Source organism: Acipenser ruthenus, chromosome 10 (assembly GCF_902713425.1).
Source record: "Acipenser ruthenus chromosome 10, fAciRut3.2 maternal haplotype, whole genome shotgun sequence".
Taxonomy (NCBI): domain Eukaryota; kingdom Metazoa; phylum Chordata; class Actinopteri; order Acipenseriformes; family Acipenseridae; genus Acipenser; species Acipenser ruthenus.
The window spans coordinates 22,161,884-22,181,628 of record NC_081198.1 but is presented as its reverse complement, the minus strand read 5'-3'; the positions used below and the strand labels follow the sequence as shown (position 1 = coordinate 22,181,628).

General features: G+C 46.1%; 5 non-coding genes and 4 pseudogenes across 5 annotated transcripts; all 9 read left to right on the top strand.

The window, feature by feature from the left end:
• The first annotated feature begins 800 nt into the window (after positions 1–800).
• LOC131738688 (U2 spliceosomal RNA) lies at positions 801–955 on the top strand (annotated as a pseudogene).
• Positions 956–1,550: 595 nt separating this feature from the next.
• On the top strand, positions 1,551–1,741 carry LOC131739251 (U2 spliceosomal RNA). The gene has a single exon (XR_009330419.1). It is a non-coding gene; the product is annotated as a U2 spliceosomal RNA (small nuclear RNA).
• A 597-nt stretch (positions 1,742–2,338) lies between these two features.
• On the top strand, positions 2,339–2,529 carry LOC131739030 (U2 spliceosomal RNA). Its single transcript, XR_009330198.1, has one exon. It is a non-coding gene; the product is annotated as a U2 spliceosomal RNA (small nuclear RNA).
• Positions 2,530–6,009: 3,480 nt separating this feature from the next.
• LOC131738757 (U2 spliceosomal RNA) lies at positions 6,010–6,164 on the top strand (annotated as a pseudogene).
• A 595-nt stretch (positions 6,165–6,759) lies between these two features.
• On the top strand, positions 6,760–6,950 carry LOC131739250 (U2 spliceosomal RNA). The gene has a single exon (XR_009330418.1). It is a non-coding gene; the product is annotated as a U2 spliceosomal RNA (small nuclear RNA).
• A 592-nt stretch (positions 6,951–7,542) lies between these two features.
• LOC131738807 (U2 spliceosomal RNA) lies at positions 7,543–7,639 on the top strand (annotated as a pseudogene).
• Positions 7,640–12,679: 5,040 nt separating this feature from the next.
• LOC131738641 (U2 spliceosomal RNA) lies at positions 12,680–12,834 on the top strand (annotated as a pseudogene).
• A 598-nt stretch (positions 12,835–13,432) lies between these two features.
• Positions 13,433–13,623, top strand: LOC131739029 (U2 spliceosomal RNA). The gene has a single exon (XR_009330197.1). It is a non-coding gene; the product is annotated as a U2 spliceosomal RNA (small nuclear RNA).
• A 5,599-nt stretch (positions 13,624–19,222) lies between these two features.
• LOC117414562 (U2 spliceosomal RNA) lies at positions 19,223–19,409 on the top strand. Its single transcript, XR_004546267.3, has one exon. It is a non-coding gene; the product is annotated as a U2 spliceosomal RNA (small nuclear RNA).
• Positions 19,410–19,745: the final 336 nt, after the last annotated feature.

The following is a 19,745-nucleotide window of genomic DNA, read 5'->3' as shown; positions in this document are numbered from 1 at the left end:
GTTGTCAAGCAGATCCTGTGGGAAGGCCGTAACGTCTGTGTCTATCACAAGCAGGAGCTAGACACTATCACCACGACCAGAAGGGCACAAACTCTTATCAAGGACTTTGTAATTCTGGACATCCGGACCCTCCTGCGCGGAGTGGAGGATCGCCGGACTTCAGGACGTGAAGATGGAATAAAGGAAAAAACTGGAACCGCTAGCTCCTAGGAGCGGGACTACGGGGCACCGCTAAGCCTTTTATTTATTTTGTCATGCCAGCATTCCGCCCTTTTTAGCTGGCATGACCGTTTTTCAACGGTGCCCTGGTTTTATGTAGTCTTTTTGTTTCAGTTTTATGGACCTTTGATTTAATTTGAATGTTTTATTTGATTTTGTTTTGTTTTGTTTTATGTATCTTTAAGATTTTTAATGTAAACTATTAAAAGTTACATTTTAAGTGTTTTAAAATTTTAGAATTTTAACTCACTGTTTATACACTGTCCCTTTTCCCCTGTCCCTGTTTTAGATCTAGGTTTATGTTCACTTTTTTAGAGAGGACTCCCCGGCCCTCACAAGCACTGGTTTTTTATAGATGGTTCTTTTTTTCCAGTCACTTTTAAAACAGCACAGGTTTTTTTCATGTTGATTTTAATCTGTGTCTGTTTTAACCATGTACAAAGCACAATTGTCTTGGTGTTTTTAAATGTATTTTAAATGCTTTTAAAACAAAATGTATGTCTGTATGCATGAATGTCATCTTTAAAAGAAATGTAAAATGAATGAAAAAAACGAATGGGTGTAAATGTAAAAAATGTAAAATCTCAATAAAAGAGTATTAATATCTGATACGTCCCCTATCAGGGGACCATATATTAAATTGATTTTTGGAATCGGGAGATGGAACAGGGGCTTGCTCCGTCCACTCCACGCATCGGCCCGGTATTGCAGTACCTCCGGGAACGGTGCACACCTTTCTCTAACGTTGGTCAAAGTCAGATCTGGATCTCTCCTGTGAGCATTTTGTCTACCCCTGCTGGAGGGAGAGTGCCAGTGTTGATGCAAGTTTTCCCAACGTTTTACTTCTTTTTTTTTTCTTTCTCTCTTTCTTTCTTTCTCTCTTTCTTTCTCTCTTTCTCTCTTTCTTTCTCTCTTTCTTGCTGTCTTTCTTTCTTTTATTCACATGTGGTGATGATGTAGACAGCAGCAGGTTGTTTCCTGGGAGCATGCAGCTAACCAGACAAGTGTGGTGGAACATGTCCCTATGCCAGGACCTTCTTAGCAAGCCAGCCAGCCAGCGAGGCACAGTTGTAGTTACCCAAGGCACCTTGCACAGCATAGCAGCTTGGCATGACTATTTGTAAGACGCACTCCGCCAGTTTATGTTTTGTTTTTGGTGTTATGTGTGTGTTTTTGCTTTGTTTTGTTTTCTCCTGCTTAAATTGCACATTTCCCCTCTGGAAGCAGCAGCCCGTTTTTTGGGGGTCTGCTTGTGCTTGGAATTTTGCACCCACCTTTGAATCCCCCTGTGCCGTCCGGGCTGGGGGGCCCCGGGCAAGGGCCAAGTCGCCATCGCTTCTCGGCCTTTTGGCTAAGATCAAGTGTAGTATCTGTTCTTATCAGTTTAATATCTGATACGTCCCCTATCAGGGGACCATATATTAAATTGATTTTTGGAATCGGGAGATGGCACAGGGGCTTGCTCCGTCCACTCCACGCATCGGCCCGGTATTGCAGTACCTCCGGGAACGGTGCACACCTTTCTCTAACGTTGGTCAAAGTCAGATCTGGATCTCTCCTGTGAGCATTTTGTCTACCCCTGCTGGAGGGAGAGTGCCAGTGTTGATGCAAGTTTTCCCGCCGTTTTACTTCTTTTTTTTCTTTCTCTCTTTCTTTCTTTCTCTCTTTCTTTCTCTCTTTCTCTCTTTCTTTCTCTCTTTCTTTCTTGCTGTCTTTCTTTCTTTTATTCACATGTGGTGATGATGTAGGCAGCAGCAGGTTGTTTCCTGGGAGCATGCAGCTAACCAGACAAGTGTGGTGGAACATGTCCCTATGCCAGGACCTTCTTAGCAAGCCAGCCAGCCAGCGAGGCACAGTTGTAGTTACCCAAGGCACCTTGCACAGCATAGCAGCTTGGCATGACTATTTGTAAGACGCACTCCGCCAGTTTATGTTTTGTTTTTGGTGTTATGTGTGTGTTTTTGCTTTGTTTTGTTTTCTCCTGCTTAAATTGCACATTTCCCCTCTGGAAGCAGCAACCCGTTTTTTGGGGGTCTGCTTGTGCTTGAAATTTTGCACCCACCTTTGAATCCCCCTGTGCCGTCCGGGCTGGGGGGCCCCGGGCAAGGGCCAAGTCGCCATCGCTTCTCGGCCTTTTGGCTAAGATCAAGTGTAGTATCTGTTCTTATCAGTTTAATATCTGATACGTCCCCTATCAGGGGACCATATATTAAATTGATTTTTGGAATCGGGAGATGGAACAGGGGCTTGCTCCGTCCACTCCACGCATCGGCCCGGTATTGCAGTACCTCCGGGAACGGTGCACACCTTTCTCTAACGTTGGTCAAAGTCAGATCTGGATCTCTCCTGTGAGCATTTTGTCTACCCCTGCTGGAGGGAGAGTGCCAGTGTTGATGCAAGTTTTCCCGCCGTTTTACTTCTTTTTTTTTCTTTCTCTCTTTCTTTCTTTCTCTCTTTCTTTCTCTCTTTCTCTCTTTCTTTCTCTCTTTCTTTCTTGCTGTCTTTCTTTCTTTTATTCACATGTGGTGATGATGTAGACAGCAGCAGGTTGTTTCCTGGGAGCATGCAGCTAACCAGACAAGTGTGGTGGAACATGTCCCTATGCCCTAAGGGTTATTTCATAGCAGCAGGCAAGAGGAAAGCAAAAGAAAGGAGAGCCAAATATAAATACCTGAATGCTGCCCTCCAGCATCTGAGCCTGCTTCAGCTTCGGGGGTTCCCTGTAAGCGACGAGATAGCCCAGACCAAGCTAGATCTTTCAGTGCTTTGTAGGGAGGAACAACGAAAGGTCATGCACAATGCAAAAGTGCAAAAAATGGAGGAAGACGAAAAGTGTACTCGCTTCTTCTTCCAGAAAACGAGGGAGAAGCGGCACTTGATGTCCTCCATGCTCGACAGCAGGGGGAGGATAGTAGAGGATAGTGAGGGAGTGAAAAAAGTGGTAGAGAACTTCTATAGGGACCTGTATAACATCAAAGCTACAGATGACACCCTGATAGAGTGGTTCCTGAGCCAGTTGGAGCCTGACTCAGTGCGGGACGACGAGGAGGAGGAGAAGGACCCAGAACTCACGCTGGAGGAGCTCACCCAGGCGGTTAAGACCATGAACACCGGTAAGACGCCAGGTCCAGATGGCATCCCGGGTGAGTATTACCATCTTTTTTGGGACACGCTAAAAGTCCATTTAGCGGAGGTCTACAGAGCGGTCTACAGGGAGAAGCGGTTGGGCCCTTCTATGCGGGAGAGTGTAATTACTCTCCTTCATAAGAAAGGGGAAGTTAAAGATCTACGGAATTGGCGCCCAATCAGCCTCCTTTGCGTGGATTACAAGATACTAGCCAAAGCTCTGATGCTCCGGCTACAAGTACACCTCCCTTTGGTCATTGGCCCCGACCAGGCTTGTGGCGTCCCAGGGAGGTCCATCACGGATATTTTAATGTTAACAAGGGACATTCTGGCTTATTCTAGAGAACGGAACCATCCCCTCTGCCTGTTCAACCTTGACCAGGAGAAGGCGTTCGATAGGGTAAGCCATGAATATATGTACAAAGTGATGGACCAGATGAAATTCGCTCCTGGACTTAGGGAGTGGGTTAAAACCATATATACAAACATTAGTACCCGAGTCTTGGTGAACAGGCACCTGACTGGTAAAATATCTATCCAGTCAGGGGTCAGACAGGGTTGCCCACTATCCCCACTGCTATATGTCGTGTGCATTGAACCCCTCCTGCAGGCAATTCGTAGGGATACCAATATAACTGGTTTCCAGCTGCCTGGATCCAACGGGGTCCAGGTCAAAACAACAGCATATATGGACGATGTGTCACTCATTTGCACCAACACATCGTCGGTACCTCGGATTAGTAATATCCTTGAGAAGTACTGCACGGCGACCGGGGCAGTGATTAATAAGTCCAAGAGCGAAGTCTACGTGTCTAAAAATTGGCAGGTAGATAGGGAACTGTCGGACATGTACCCTGTCAAAAAGGACAAAATCAAGATTCTGGGCCTCATTTTTGAGAACAATAGCTCGGGGGCCCAGAGCTGGACGGCGGCCATTAACCAGGTCCGTAAAAAGATTGGCGGATGGAGCACAAGATCCTTAACAATGACGGGTAGAGTATTAATAACCAAGTCTATACTGTTCCCCATCCTCTCTTATGTAGGAAAAATCTTTCCCCCAGACAGGACCACCAAAAAAGTGGTGGACCGCATTATCCACCGCTTTATCTGGGGCAGCAAGATGGAGAGGGTAAAACGAGCCACTCTGAGTAAAGCCGACAAGAAGGGAGGTAAGGGGGTCCCGGACGTTGTGCAGCTCACCCGAGTGCAGGGGCTCACGCAAACTATCAAGAACATCCAGGCCCTGGACAGGAAGGTATGTTACATGAATCGTTTCTATTTTGCCACCTGTCTCAGGGCCTTGGGCCTCTGCACTATTGATAACACCGTGCCGTACTCCTGGGACCCCCCATTGTATTATAGAACCTTAAGGGACACTATATATAAATTGGGCTTAGATAAAGCAAAATTGGCCTCCTGGGAATACAAGGCTGTAACTAAATATCTTGCCGGTTCCCAGGAAATTGAAAAAGTAGCTACTTTCTCCCTCACCCAAAGCCAAAAAATCTGGGAGAATGTGTCTCACAGCTGCCTCAGTAATGTCCAGAAGGATATAGCATGGAACACCGTCCACAGTGCACTCCCCACTCGAGCGTTCATGTTCAGGAGGGGACTAGCCCAAGTAGAAACATGCCCCTATGCAAAGTGCCGCAAGAGAGAAACACCAGCCCATATCTTCTGGGAGTGTGATGTGGCTGGCAGTGTCTGGCTCTCTGTCTCTGTCTTCCTAAACAGGTTTGCTGACACGGCCAAGATGACCGCTGAGACTGTGCTCTATGGGCCTGCGGGAGGAATCACTACCAGCACAGCTAAGTGCGTTTGGCGTGTCATCAATGTTGTCAAGCAGATCCTGTGGGAAGGCCGTAACGTCTGTGTCTATCACAAGCAGGAGCTAGACACTATCACCACGACCAGAAGGGCACAAACTCTTATCAAGGACTTTGTAATTCTGGACATCCGGACCCTCGGGAAGGACAAGGCCTGCGCGGAGTGGAGGATCGCCGGACTTCAGGACGTGAAGATGGAATAAAGGAAAAAACTGGAACCGCTAGCTCCTAGGAGCGGGACTACGGGGCACCGCTAAGCCTTTTATTTATTTTGTCATGCCAGCATTCCGCCCTTTTTAGCTGGCATGACCGTTTTTCAACGGTGCCCTGGTTTTATGTAGTCTTTTTGTTTCAGTTTTATGGACCTTTGATTTGATTTATTTTGAATGTTTTATTTGATTTTGTTTTGTTTTGTTTTATGTATCTAAAAGATTTTTAATGTAAACTATTAAAAGTTACATTTTAAGTGTTTTAAAATTTTAGAATTTTAACTCACTGTTTCATACACTGTCCCTTTTCCCCTGTCCCTGTTTTAGTAATATAGTTTTATGTTCACTTTTGAACCTTTTTAGAGAGCACTCCCCGGCCCTCACAAGCACTGGTTTTTTATAGATGGTTCTTTTTTTCCAGTCACTTTTAAAGCAGCACAGGTTTTTTTCATGTTGATTTTAATCTGTGTCTGTTTTAACCATGTACAAAGCACAATTGTCTTGGTGTTTTTAAAATGTATTTTAAATGCTTTTAAAACAAAATGTATGTCTGTATGCATGAATGTCATCTTTAAAAGAAATGTAAAATGAATGAAAAAACGAATGGGTGTAAATGTAAAAAATGTAAAATCTCAATAAAAGAGTATTAATATCTGATACGTCCCCTATCAGGGGACCATATATTAAATTGATTTTTGGAATCGGGAGATGGAACAGGGGCTTGCTCCGTCCACTCCACGCATCGGCCCGGTATTGCAGTACCTCTGGGAACGGTGCACACCTTTCTCTAACGTTGGTCAAAGTCAGATCTGGATCTCTCCTGTGAGCATTTTGTCTACCCCTGCTGGAGGGAGAGTGCCAGTGTTGATGCAAGTTTTCCCAACGTTTTACTTCTTTTTTTTTTCTTTCTCTCTTTCTTTCTTTCTCTCTTTCTTTCTCTCTTTCTCTCTTTCTTTCTCTCTTTCTTGCTGTCTTTCTTTCTTTTATTCACATGTGGTGATGATGTAGACAGCAGCAGGTTGTTTCCTGGGAGCATGCAGCTAACCAGACAAGTGTGGTGGAACATGTCCCTATGCCAGGACCTTCTTAGCAAGCCAGCCAGCCAGCGAGGCACAGTTGTAGTTACCCAAGGCACCTTGCACAGCATAGCAGCTTGGCATGACTATTTGTAAGACGCACTCCGCCAGTTTATGTTTTGTTTTTGGTGTTATGTGTGTGTTTTTGCTTTGTTTTGTTTTCTCCTGCTTAAATTGCACATTTCCCCTCTGGAAGCAGCAGCCCGTTTTTTGGGGGTCTGCTTGTGCTTGGAATTTTGCACCCACCTTTGAATCCCCCTGTGCCGTCCGGGCTGGGGGGCCCCGGGCAAGGGCCAAGTCGCCATCGCTTCTCGGCCTTTTGGCTAAGATCAAGTGTAGTATCTGTTCTTATCAGTTTAATATCTGATACGTCCCCTATCAGGGGACCATATATTAAATTGATTTTTGGAATCGGGAGATGGCACAGGGGCTTGCTCCGTCCACTCCACGCATCGGCCCGGTATTGCAGTACCTCCGGGAACGGTGCACACCTTTCTCTAACGTTGGTCAAAGTCAGATCTGGATCTCTCCTGTGAGCATTTTGTCTACCCCTGCTGGAGGGAGAGTGCCAGTGTTGATGCAAGTTTTCCCGCCGTTTTACTTCTTTTTTTTTCTTTCTCTTTCTTTCTTTCTCTCTTTCTTTCTCTCTTTCTCTCTTTCTTTCTCTCTTTCTTTCTTGCTGTCTTTCTTTCTTTTATTCACATGTGGTGATGATGTAGACAGCAGCAGGTTGTTTCCTGGGAGCATGCAGCTAACCAGACAAGTGTGGTGGAACATGTCCCTATGCCAGGTCCTTCTTAGCCAGCCAGCCAGCGAGGCACAGTTGTAGTTACCCAAGGCACCTTGCACAGCATAGCAGCTTGGCATGACTATTTGTAAGACGCACTCCGCCAGTTTATGTTTTGTTTTTGGTGTTATGTGTGTGTTTTTGCTTTGTTTTGTTTTCTCCTGCTTAAATTGCACATTTCCCCTCTGGAAGCAGCAGCCCGTTTTTTGGGGGTCTGCTTGTGCTTGAAATTTTGCACCCACCTTTGAATCCCCCTGTGCCATCCAGGCTGGGGGGCCCCGGGCAAGGGCCAAGTCGCCATCGCTTCTCGGCCTTTTGGCTAAGATCAAGTGTAGTATCTGTTCTTATCAGTTTAATATCTAGCTCCTCCAGTAGCTCCTCTGATGCAGAACACGAGGCAGGGAGGGAGCCCGGACCCAGCAGCGGCCCCCCCCTGAGTAGGGCCCTCTCAGCGCCAGCACTCCCCCTCGGCTCTCGTTATGACGCCATAAGGATTGAGTCCGTGGGGGAGGAAAGCGAAAGCGACAGTGAAAGTGAGAGTGAGAAGGAGGGGAAGGGAGTGAAGAACCAGCAGAGGGTGGGGAAAAGAAAGGGTAGAGACGAGGGGGGGGAAAAGAAAGAAGATCAGGATCAAAGACAGCAAGTTGCAGGTGGCCCCCATAGATCCAAAACCAGCTAATGTCCACACAAAGTCCCCAGTCTTGCCCTCGCAGGCAGAGACGGAGGCGAGTGGGACGGCTACACTGCCGCCTAGTGGGCAGGTAGCAGCCAGCCAGGGCATCCCCAGCCAGCCTTCCCAGTCGTTGGCACAAACCCTAGCACACCTCGCAGAAGAGGTGTTCACTAATGCACCGAGGGAGAGGTCGGGGTCAACACCTTCCCTGACCAGCAGTACCTCGGTAGCAATGACCCTCTTCAAGCGAAGGGCCTCCCTTCAAAGCATCCTTGACCCCCTCCCTTGTATGGGCAAAACCAGGGGCCCCCTAGAGGTCCTCCTAGATACAGCACTGGAGGACATGGGAATACCCCTGGACGCGGTAAGCCAGAAGTCTGCTAACAGCTCCAATTCAACAGACGGTAACAGCCAAAGAATGCTGTCTGTCATAACCCCCCCCAGGACAAAGCTGACCCACACGTTCCGAGGGGCCCTGAGCAAGTTCCACCAGACTTACCTTGTGGGGAGTTGAATAGCCCCAACAACTCCACGTACTGTGCATATAAAGACGGTGCCTTCTTGGACGAGGCAGCAGTGAGTACCTTCTCAGGGGTGATGGGAGTTGCAAATAAGCCCAAGCCCCCTCGAAGCAAGCGTAGAGCTAAGAGTAGGAAGAGTGTCCCGACCTCCCAATCATAGTCGCTATGGGGTGGACGCAGCGACTCCTTTTCTTGTTAGCTACCCTGATGGCCCTGATATGTGTGTCTGTTAATGTCAGGAGCATCAGGGAGACACAAAAAAGATTTGATGTACTAAACTATCTAGCTAACTTGAAAGCAGATCTCATCTTTCTGCAGGAGTGTGATATTTCGTCGAGCCCTGATTATAGGGACCTGAAGGAGAGTTGGACCCTGGGGGACTCCTTCTGGTCGGGCTCCAACATAGCCAGAGCCGACGGAGTAGGTATCCTGTTTAAAAACCCATTTATTACCTCCCGCAGCAGCAGGGAGGTAGAACCTGGTAGAATTCTGAGCGTGGATGTGACATACAACAACACTCCCCTCAGACTGGTCAATGTCTACGCACCCACTAACCAAAACGAAAGAGTTCAATTTTTTCCACAGCTGCGTCCACTCCTGCTGGGGAACGTACCCGTCATCGTGTCAGGTGACTTCAATTGTGCTCTGAGGGACGTAGACCGGAGCAGGCCACGCAACGACCGCTCTAGTAGAGTTTTGTCCTCCGTAATATCTGATTTCTCCCTGTGTGATGCAGGTAAGGACCTGGTGCCTCCCTTTACCTGGGTGAGCTCATCTGGGACCTCCTTCTCCCGTATAGATCTCGTCCTGCATACCAGCTCCCTTACGAAGACGGCAGTAGACACCCAGGCCGTCTTCTTCTCTGACCATAGGCTCCTGCAGGTAACATTGCAGGTCCCTCAGACCTCCCAGATGGGGTCAGGGGTCTGGAAATTAAACACCTCCTTACTCAATGACCCCTCCATAGCTGCAGCCTATAAGAGCAGGCTTGTTGAGTGGACCACTTTGCGTGACCTATTCAACTCCCCTATAGAGTGGTGGGAGATGGTCAAAATCAGAACTAAGGGTTATTTCATAGCAGCAGGCAAGAGGAAAGCAAAAGAAAGGAGGGCCAAATATAAACACCTGAATGCTGCCCTCCAGCGTCTGAGCCTGCTTCAGCTTTGGGGGTTCCCTGTAAGCGACGAGATAGCCCAGACCAAGCTAGATCTTTCAGTGCTTTGTAGGGAGGAACAACGAAAGGTCATGCACAATGCAAAAGTGCAAAAAATGGAGGAAGACGAAAAGTGTACTCGCTTCTTCTTCCAGAAAACGAGGGAGAAGCGGCACTTGATGTCCTCCATGCTCGACAGCAGGGGGAGGATAGTAGAGGATAGTGAGGGAGTGAAAAAAGTGGTAGAGAACTTCTATAGGGACCTATATAACATCAAAGCTACAGATGACACCCTGATAGAGTGGTTCCTGAGCCAGTTGGAGCCTGACTCAGTGCGGGACGACGAGGAGGAGGAGAAGGACCCAGAACTCACGCTGGAGGAGCTCACCCAGGCGGTTAAGACCATGAACACCGGTAAGACGCCAGGTCCAGATGGCATCCCGGGTGAGTATTACCATCTTTTTTGGGACATGCTAAAAGTCCATTTAGCGGAGGTCTACAGAGCGGTCTACAGGGAGAAGCGGTTGGGCCCTTCTATGCGGGAGAGTGTAATTACTCTCCTTCATAAGAAAGGGGAAGTTAAAGATCTACGGAATTGGCGCCCAATCAGCCTCCTTTGCGTGGATTACAAGATACTAGCCAAAGCTCTGATGCTCCGGCTACAAGTACACCTCCCTTTGGTCATTGGCCCCGACCAGGCTTGTGGCGTCCCAGGGAGGTCCATCACGGATATTTTAATGTTAACAAGGGACATTCTGGCTTATTCTAGAGAACGGAACCATCCCCTCTGCCTGTTCAACCTTGACCAGGAGAAGGCGTTCGATAGGGTAAGCCATGAATATATGTACAAAGTGATGGACCAGATGAAATTCGCTCCTGGACTTAGGGAGTGGGTTAAAACCATCTATACAAACATTAGTACCCGAGTCTTGGTGAACAGGCACCTGACTGGTAAAATATCTATCCAGTCAGGTTTCAGACAGGGTTGCCCACTATCCCCACTGCTATATGTCGTGTGCATTGAACCCCTCCTGCAGGCAATTCGTAGGGATACCAATATAACTGGTTTCCAGCTGCCTGGATCCAACGGGGTCCAGGTCAAAACAACAGCATATATGGACGATGTGTCACTCATTTGCACCAACACATCGTCGGTATCTCGGATTAGTAATATCCTTGAGAAGTACTGCACGGCGACCGGGGCAGTGATTAATAAGTCCAAGAGCGAAGTCTACGTGTCTAAAAATTGGCAGGTAGATAGGGAACTGTCGGACATGTACCCTGTCAAAAAGGACAAAATCAAGATTCTGGGCCTCATTTTCGAGAACAATAGCTCGGGGGCCCAGAGCTGGACGGCGGCCATTAACCAGGTCCGTAAAAAGATTGGCGGATGGAGCACAAGATCCTTAACAATGACGGGTAGAGTATTAATAACCAAGTCTATACTGTTCCCCATCCTCTCTTATGTAGGAAAAATCTTTCCCCCAGACAGGACCACCAAAAAAGTGGTGGACCGCATTATCCACCACTTTATCTGGGGCAGCAAGATGGAGAGGGTAAAGCGAGCCACCCTGAGTAAAGCCGACAAGAAGGGAGGTAAGGGGGTCCCGGACGTTGTGCAGCTCACCCGAGTGCAGGGGCTCACGCAAACTATCAAGAACATCCAGGCCCTGGACAGGAAGGTATGTTACATGAATCGTTTCTATTTTGCCACCTGTCTCAGGGCCTTGGGCCTCTGCACTATTGATAACACCGTGCCGTACTCCTGGGACCCCCCATTGTATTATAGAACCTTAAGGGACACTATATATAAATTGGGCTTAGATAAAGCAAAATTGGCCTCCTGGGAATACAAGGCTGTAACTAAATATCTTGCCGGTTCCCAGGAAATTGAAAAAGTAGCTACTTTCTCCCTCACCCAAAGCCAAAAAATCTGGGAGAATGTGTCTCACAGCTGCCTCAGTAATGTCCAGAAGGATATAGCATGGAACACCGTCCACAGTGCACTCCCCACTCGAGCGTTCATGTTCAGGAGGGGACTAGCCCAAGTAGAAACATGCCCCTATGCAAAGTGCCGCAAGAGAGAAACACCAGCCCATATCTTCTGGGAATGTGATGTGGCTGGCAGTGTCTGGCTCTCTGTCTCTGTCTTCCTAAACAGGTTTGCTGACACGGCCAAGATGACCGCTGAGACTGTGCTCTATGGGCCTGCGGGAGGAATCACTACCAGCACAGCTAAGTGCGTTTGGCGTGTCATCAATGTTGTCAAGCAGATCCTGTGGGAAGGCCGTAACGTCTGTGTCTATCACAAGCAGGAGCTAGACACTATCACCACGACCAGAAGGGCACAAACTCTTATCAAGGACTTTGTAATTCTGGACATCCGGACCCTCGGGAAGGACAAGGCCTGCGCGGAGTGGAGGATCGCCGGACTTCAGGACGTGAAGATGGAATAAAGGAAAAAACTGGAACCGCTAGCTCCTAGGAGCGGGACTACGGGGCACCGCTAAGCCTTTTATTTATTTTGTCATGCCAGCATTCCGCCCTTTTTAGCTGGCATGACCGTTTTTTCAACGGTGCCCTGGTTTTATGTAGTCTTTTTGTTTCAGTTTTATGGACTTTTATTTGATTTACGTTGAATGTTTTATTTGATTTTGTTTTGTTTTGTTTTATGTATCTTTAAGATTTTTAATGTAAACTATTAAAAGTTACATTTTAAGTGTTTTAAAATTTTAGAATTTTAACTCACTGTTCTATACACTGTCCCTTTTCCCCTGTCCCTGTTTTAGATCTAGTTTTATGTTCACTTTTGAACTTTTTTAGAGAGCACTCCCCGGCCCTCACAAACACTGGTTTTTTATAGATGGTTCTTTTTTTCCAGTCACTTTTAAAGCAGCACAGGTTTTTTTCATGTTGATTTTAATCTGTGTCTGTTTTAACCATGTACAAAGCACAATTGTCTTGGTGTTTTTAAATGTATTTTAAATGCTTTTAAAACAAAATGTATGTCTGTATGCATGAATGTCATCTTTAAAAGAAATGTAAAATGAATGAAAAAAACGAATGGGTGTAAATGTAAAAATTGTAAAATCTCAATAAAAGAGTATTAATATCTGATACGTCCCCTATCAGGGGACCATATATTAAATTGATTTTTGGAATCGGGAGATGGAACAGGGGCTTGCTCCGTCCACTCCACGCATCGGCCCGGTATTGCAGTACCTCCGGGAACGGTGCACACCTTTCTCTAACGTTGGTCAAAGTCAGATCTGGATCTCTCCTGTGAGCATTTTGTCTACCCCTGCTGGAGGGAGAGTGCCAGTGTTGATGCAAGTTTTCCCGCCGTTTTACTTCTTTTTTTTTCTTTCTCTCTTTCTTTCTTTCTCTCTTTCTTTCTCTCTTTCTCTCTTTCTTTCTCTCTTTCTTTCTTGCTGTCTTTCTTTCTTTTATTCACATGTGGTGATGATGTAGACAGCAGCAGGTTGTTTCCTGGGAGCATGCAGCTAACCAGACAAGTGTGGTGGAGCATGTCCCTATGCCAGGACCTTCTTAGCAAGCCAGCCAGCCAGCGAGGCACAGTTGTAGTTACCCAAGGCACCTTGCACAGCATAGCAGCTTGGCATGACTATTTGTAAGACGCACTCCGCCAGTTTATGTTTTGTTTTTGGTGTTATGTGTGTGTTTTTGCTTTGTTTTGTTTTCTCCTGCTTAAATTGCACATTTCCCCTCTGGAAGCAGCAGCCCGTTTTTTTGGGGTCTGCTTGTGCTTGAAATTTTGCACCCACCTTTGAATCCCCCTGTGCCGTCCGGGCTGGGGGGCCCCGGGCAAGGGCCAAGTCGCCATCGCTTCTCGGCCTTTTGGCTAAGATCAAGTGTAGTATCTGTTCTTATCAGTTTAATATCTGATACGTCCCCTATCAGGGGACCATATATTAAATTGATTTTTGGAATCGGGAGATGGAACAGGGGCTTGCTCCGTCCACTCCACGCATCGGCCCGGTATTGCAGTACCTCCGGGAACGGTGCACACCTTTCTCTAACGTTGTTCAAAGTCAGATCTGGATCTCTCCTGTGAGCATTTTGTCTACCCCTGCTGGAGGGAGAGTGCCAGTGTTGATGCAAGTTTTCCCGCCGTTTTACTTCTTTTTTTTTCTTTCTCTCTTTCTTTCTTTCTCTCTTTCTTTCTCTCTTTCTCTCTTTCTTTCTGTCTTTCTTTCTTGCTGTCTTTCTTTCTTTTATTCACATGTGGTGATGATGTAGACAGCAGCAGGTTGTTTCCTGGGAGCATGCAGCTAACCAGACAAGTGTGGTGGAACATGTCCCTATGCCAGGACCTTCTTAGCAAGCCAGCCAGCCAGCGAGGCACAGTTGTAGTTACCCAAGGCACCTTGCACAGTATAGCAGCTTGGCATGACTATTTGTAAGACGCACTCCGCCAGTTTCTGTTTTGTTTTTGGTGTTATGTGTGTGTTTTTGCTTTGTTTTGTTTCCTCCTGCTTAAATTGCACATTTCCCCTCTGGAAGCAGCAGCCCGTTTTTTGGGGGTCTGCTTGTGCTTGGAATTTTGCACCCACCTTTGAATCCCCCTGTGCCGTCTGGGCTGGGGGGCCCCGGGCAAGGGCCAAGTCGCCATCGCTTCTCGGCCTTTTGGCTAAGATCAAGTCTGAAATAGGCTAATGATCAGGTATATGTGGCTTGACCGCAGTACCCGGTGGTTTTATTTCTGATAAGATGAGAGGTAATCAAACCCGGTCAGCCTCTTGGGCTGGACTGAAAAATTCGGCAAGATTGTTTTGGAGAGACAGCGGGGAAGAGATGCCAGAGAGGAAAGTCTTTATAAAGACCGTCATCATCGACTGCTTGGGAGTACAGCCTGAGATGATCTTGTGTCTTCAGCGGAACGGGACGGAGAATTACGTGGATGTCACCATGGTCGGGGAGACAAGTTTTAAAGAATTTCTGCAGCGGTGCAAGGAGAAGGAAGACGATGCTCCACTTTCCAATTTTAAAGTGGAGTCACTGAGCCGGAACAATTTCAGGGTTGTGACCGTACATATGTACAACCCTCATGTGACTGATTCCACGGTTGGACTGTTTTTATGCAGGTATGCAAAGGTGATCTCGGGGGCCAAGTACTTGAGGGACGAATTTGGAATATGGACAGGGAAGAGGCAGTTCCAAGTTCTGCTAAATGATGATGAATCTGGATTTGGTGGATTTTATCATCCACCAGCAAATTTTTCAATTGGGGCAGACAGAGGATATCTTTTTTACTCTGGGCAGCCCAGTTTCTGCAGGAAGTGTCAGAGTTTTGGTCACTTGGGAGTGGACTGCTCTCAGGAGAGATGCAGGAACTGTGGTGAGCTGGGACACACAGCGTCCGGGTGTTACAAGCCCAAGTGCTGCAATGCATGTGGAGCTTTGGATCACTTGTTCCGGAATTGTCCCCAGCGCAAGCAGACCTATTCCGAAGCTGCAAGGGGACGGGGAAGGTCGGAGGTAGATGACTCAATTCCACCAAGGGAGGAGGTGTTGGAAGACACTGGGCAGTCTTTTTCGATCCCCGGTAGCCAGGAGGGAAAAGAGGGAGATGGGGTGGCGGATGCAGAGGTTACAGAGCACAGTGAACAGGAGTTGTTAAGCAGCGGAGAGCGGAAAGGAGACGGGGTGATGCAGTGGGGGGACACTCCTGATGCAGAGCGCGGCGGACAGGAAGAGCCCTTTGTTCTGAAAAAACAGAAGAAGAGAAAGAAGACTAAGGAGGAAACAGCAAGTAAATTCTCGGTTTCTCAGGAAACAACCAAGAAACTGGCGGTAATGAACCGCTTCGAGGTGCTGGGGAAACAGGATGAGTCGGGTGTCGGTTCTTCACAGTTGCCAGTTCCAGTCGCTACGGGGGGTGAAGGGTCTTCTCCCTCCCAGGTGCCGGACACAGGGGGAGAAAGAGAAAATAGTCAGTCAGAAACAGTGTGTTTATCTCCTTTGAGCCCAAATCCATACGTGTTGGGGACATTTTTACAAAGAGAACAAAATGAACAGGAATATGTAGATACAGGAAGCATGAGTTCTTCCTAGGAGATTTTGCAATTATCCACAAATATGGGACAGTGAGGTTTCTTTTCTAATTAATTTTTTTTTGGGTTTATGTCCTTAAACTGTATTTCAATTAACACAAGAGGGTTGAGGGATAACATTAAGAGGGCATCGGTTTTTAATTATTTGAGTTCTTTGCATTTTTCCTTTTGTTTTTTGCAGGAGGTGCATTTGAAAGATGCCTCCGATATTGATTTATACAGTAAAGAATGGGGAATGGGGGAGTCAAGGTGGAGTGTGGGGGGTGTCCATTCTTCAGGGGTGGGGGTTTTATTAAAAGACAAGGAGATGGAGGTAGTGCAGTCTGTTTCAGTGGTGCCAGGGCGCATTCTGAGTATTGATGTGAACTGGAGGGGACAAAAGTTGAGAATGATTAATGTATATGCACCTACCGACATGGCTTCTAGAAAAGAATGTTTTCTTGTTTTGCAGGATCTCTTTGTAACAAATAGGCACATTATTATGGGAGGGGATTTTAATGTGTCACTAGATAAGGGGGGTGGGCATGATTATACTGGGGGTATGTTAAAGGGTATTTTATTACAATTTAGTTTGGTTGATGGGTTTAGAAAGTGTAATCCCAAGCTTGAGGGGGTTACTTGGAGGAACTCAAGGGGGGCCAGGAGCCGTATAGATTATTTTTTTGTTTCAAAAGTGTTAAGTGTGGATTCTTGTATTGTGTCTCCAATGTGGTTTTCAGACCATGATACTATTCAGTGTACTATCCAATTTAAGGGACCAGTATTTGGGGGTGGGTTTTGGAAATTGAATTGTGAGTTACTGGGAGATAAATATTTTAGGGATACATTTTTGTTACATTTTAAAGGGTGGGTTGATTTGATGAGATATTCAAAGTCTGTTTTGGAATGGTGGGAGGGGGTGAAAGTCAAAATTAAGATTTTGGCTCAAAAGCATTGCAGGTATAGGTGCAGGAAGGAAAATAAAGGGTTTTTGGATTTGCAGAGGAAACTGGAGAATTTGTATACAAGGGGAAACACAACAGGGAGTTTTGACTTTGATCAGTCACAGGAACTTAAGGGTCAGATACGGAAAGTTTTTGAGAAGAGGGCAAGCATTTTTTTGTTTCGGTGTAAGGGGGAGTTCTTAGAGAAACATGAGACCTGCAGCACTTATTTTTTTAAGCAGGTAAAGGAGGCACAAAAAAAGAGAGTGATTAGGGGGTTGAGGGGGAAGGATGGTGTCACGGTGCAGGACACAGCGGGCATGTTGCACTGTGCTAATGGTTTTTATAAAGAACTTTTTTCTGAAAGGGAGGTCAATGTGGAGGTGGGAGGCTCCTTTTTGGAAGTTGTACAGGTTAGGGTGCCAGAGGACGTGAGGGACGATATAGAGGGACCGGTCACTCTTGCAGAATTGGAGGAAGCCCTAAAGCAAATGGCGGATAGGAAAGTGCCAGGGGGTGATGGTCTCCCAAAGGAGTTTTATGTAACTTTTTGGAATGTGATTGGGCCGGTGTTTGTAGAGGTGGTGGGTGAGATTTTTCGCACTGGGGCTCTAAGTAAATCTATGAGGGAAGGTATTATTTCTTTACTTTTTAAAAAAGGAGAGGAGGAAGACCTAAAAAACTGGAGACCAATCACGCTGTTGTCAGTCGATTATAAATTAATTGCAAAGGTCCTGACTGGGCGGTTGAAACAGGCAATGCCTTTTATTGTTGATAAGGACCAAACTTGTGGGGTGGTGGGGAGGTCCATTCATTGGAACCTCCTCCTCACAAGAGATGCAATCAGTTGGGCTGAGGATAGAAAGGTACCGCTAATGTTGGTGAGCCTGGATCAGGAGAAGGCGTTTGATCGGGTGAACCATGGGTTTTTGTTTAGAGTGTTGTCACATCTGGGGTTTGGGAAGAATTTTATGAGGTGGTTAAAAATTATGTACACAGCGGTGGGTAGTAGGGTAAATGTAAATGGCCACTTGGGGGATTGGATTACACAAAGTTCAGGGGTAAGACAGGGCTGTCCACTGTCTCCACTTTTATACGTTCTTTTTATGGAGTCTTTTGCAGAGGCAGTGAGAAGAGACCAAGAAGTGAAAGGGCTTTTGTTACCTGGGAGTGGGGGTGTCTCTGTTAAAATCTCCCAGTATGCGGATGACATCACTCTTTTCCTGACATCAGATAGGAGCCTGGAAAGAGTATTTGAAATTATAGCACTGTATGCTCAGGCCTCAGGGTCAAAATTAAACACAAATAAATCTTCTGTAATGTTTTTTGGGGCGTGGGCTGAAAGGGTGGATACACCGGGTGGTTTACAGAGATGCAATGATGGGTTAAAGCTGTTGGGAATTTCTTTTTATCACAGGGGGAGCGGGGTAAACAATTGGGCAGGTAGGCTGGCAAAATTAAGGTTGAAATTTGGGTTATGGAAATTGAGGAAATTATCTTTTTTGGGGAAAGTTTTGGTTTTAAAGGCTGATGTGTTACCCTCTCTATTGTATTTAGCTTACGTGTTTCCTCTACCTTGTAAGTTTAGGAAAGTATTAACCAAAATGGTTTTTGATTTTGTTTGGGGAGGGAGGTATGAGTATATCAAGAGGGATGTTATGTATAGAAGTGTGGAAGAAGGAGGGAGGGGTGTACCGGACATCCCTCTTAAATTAGATTGTATTTATTTTTCAATGTTATGTATTGCATTAAACCCTGTCGTTGTGCACAAGTTCCAATATTTTGTTTCCCTTTGGTTTTCGTTTTCCATGAGGCACATAGTAGAATGGTCAAATAATGTGCCCAGGGCAGAAACGCTGCCCGACCATTATGGGCATGCAGTGAAATTGGTTAAGAAGTATCCTGATTTTAAGAATGAGGACAAATGTAAAAATCACAAAATGCTGTATAAAGGAGTTATAGAAGAGAGGGGGTCATGTGTGGTTGGAGGGGTCAATAAAGAAGTGTGGGGCAGAGTGCAGCCCAAGGGGTTAGACAATAGACTGAAGGATTTAAATTGGCTCGTGGTTCACGGGAGATTACCAGTGAGAGAAGTATTGTACAGACACAAATTAACAAGGAATAAATTTTGTCCCAGAGCAAAGTGCATGGCGGAGGAGACTGTAAGGCACGTGTTCTGGGACTGTTTATATGCTCAGCGAGTTTGGGCAACAATGGGGAAGGTTTTCAATTTGGTTTTGTTAAATGTTATTTTGTCTTACAACACTATTGTTGGTGGAATTGTTTTGAAGGGGGTATTGCAAGAGTCACAATTCTTAGTTTGGTTAATTATTAGTTTGGTAAAACAGGGAATTTGGGAATCAAGGAAAGTTTTGGTCAAATCAAATACAAAGTGTAATGCACTGGGGGTTGTAAATAGGGTGAGTGGGGAACTTCGGGAAAGGGTTAAAAGGGATGTGTTAAGGTGGGGATTCAATGCAGCTAAAGAGAAATGGAAGGGATTGGTGTATTTGTAAATAATTGTCTCATGCAAGTTGTTATAAAGGTAATTGTTCTGTGTTGTAAATGGTGATTGTATTGCTTTATGTAACTGTTACTGTAAAATGTAAAGTTATTGTGAGAATTTAATAAAAAAATCTGTTCTTATAAAAAAAAAAAAAAAAAAAAAATCTGTTCTTATCAGTTTAATATCTGATACGTCCCCTATCAGGGGACCATATATTAAATTGATTTTTGGAATCGGGAGATGGAACAGGGGCTTGCTCCGTCCACTCCACGCATCGGCCCGGTATTGCAGTACCTCCGGGAACGGTGCACACCTTTCTCTAACGTTGGTCAAAGTCAGATCTGGATCTCTCCTGTGAGCATTTTGTCTACCCCTGCTGGAGGGAGAGTGCCAGTGTTGATGCAAGTTTTCCCGCCGTTTTACTTCTTTTTTGTCTTTCTCTCTTTCTTTCTTTCTCTTTCTTTCTCTCTTTCTTTCTTGCTGTCTTTCTTTCTTTTATTCACATGTGATGATGATGTAGACAGCAGCAGTTTGTTTCATGGGAGCATGCAGCTAACCAGACAAGTGTGGTGGAACATGTCCCTATGCCAGGTCCTTCTTAGCCAGCCATATACTCTGGCTTCTCTTCAGTTCGAATAAATCTTTCTAAGAC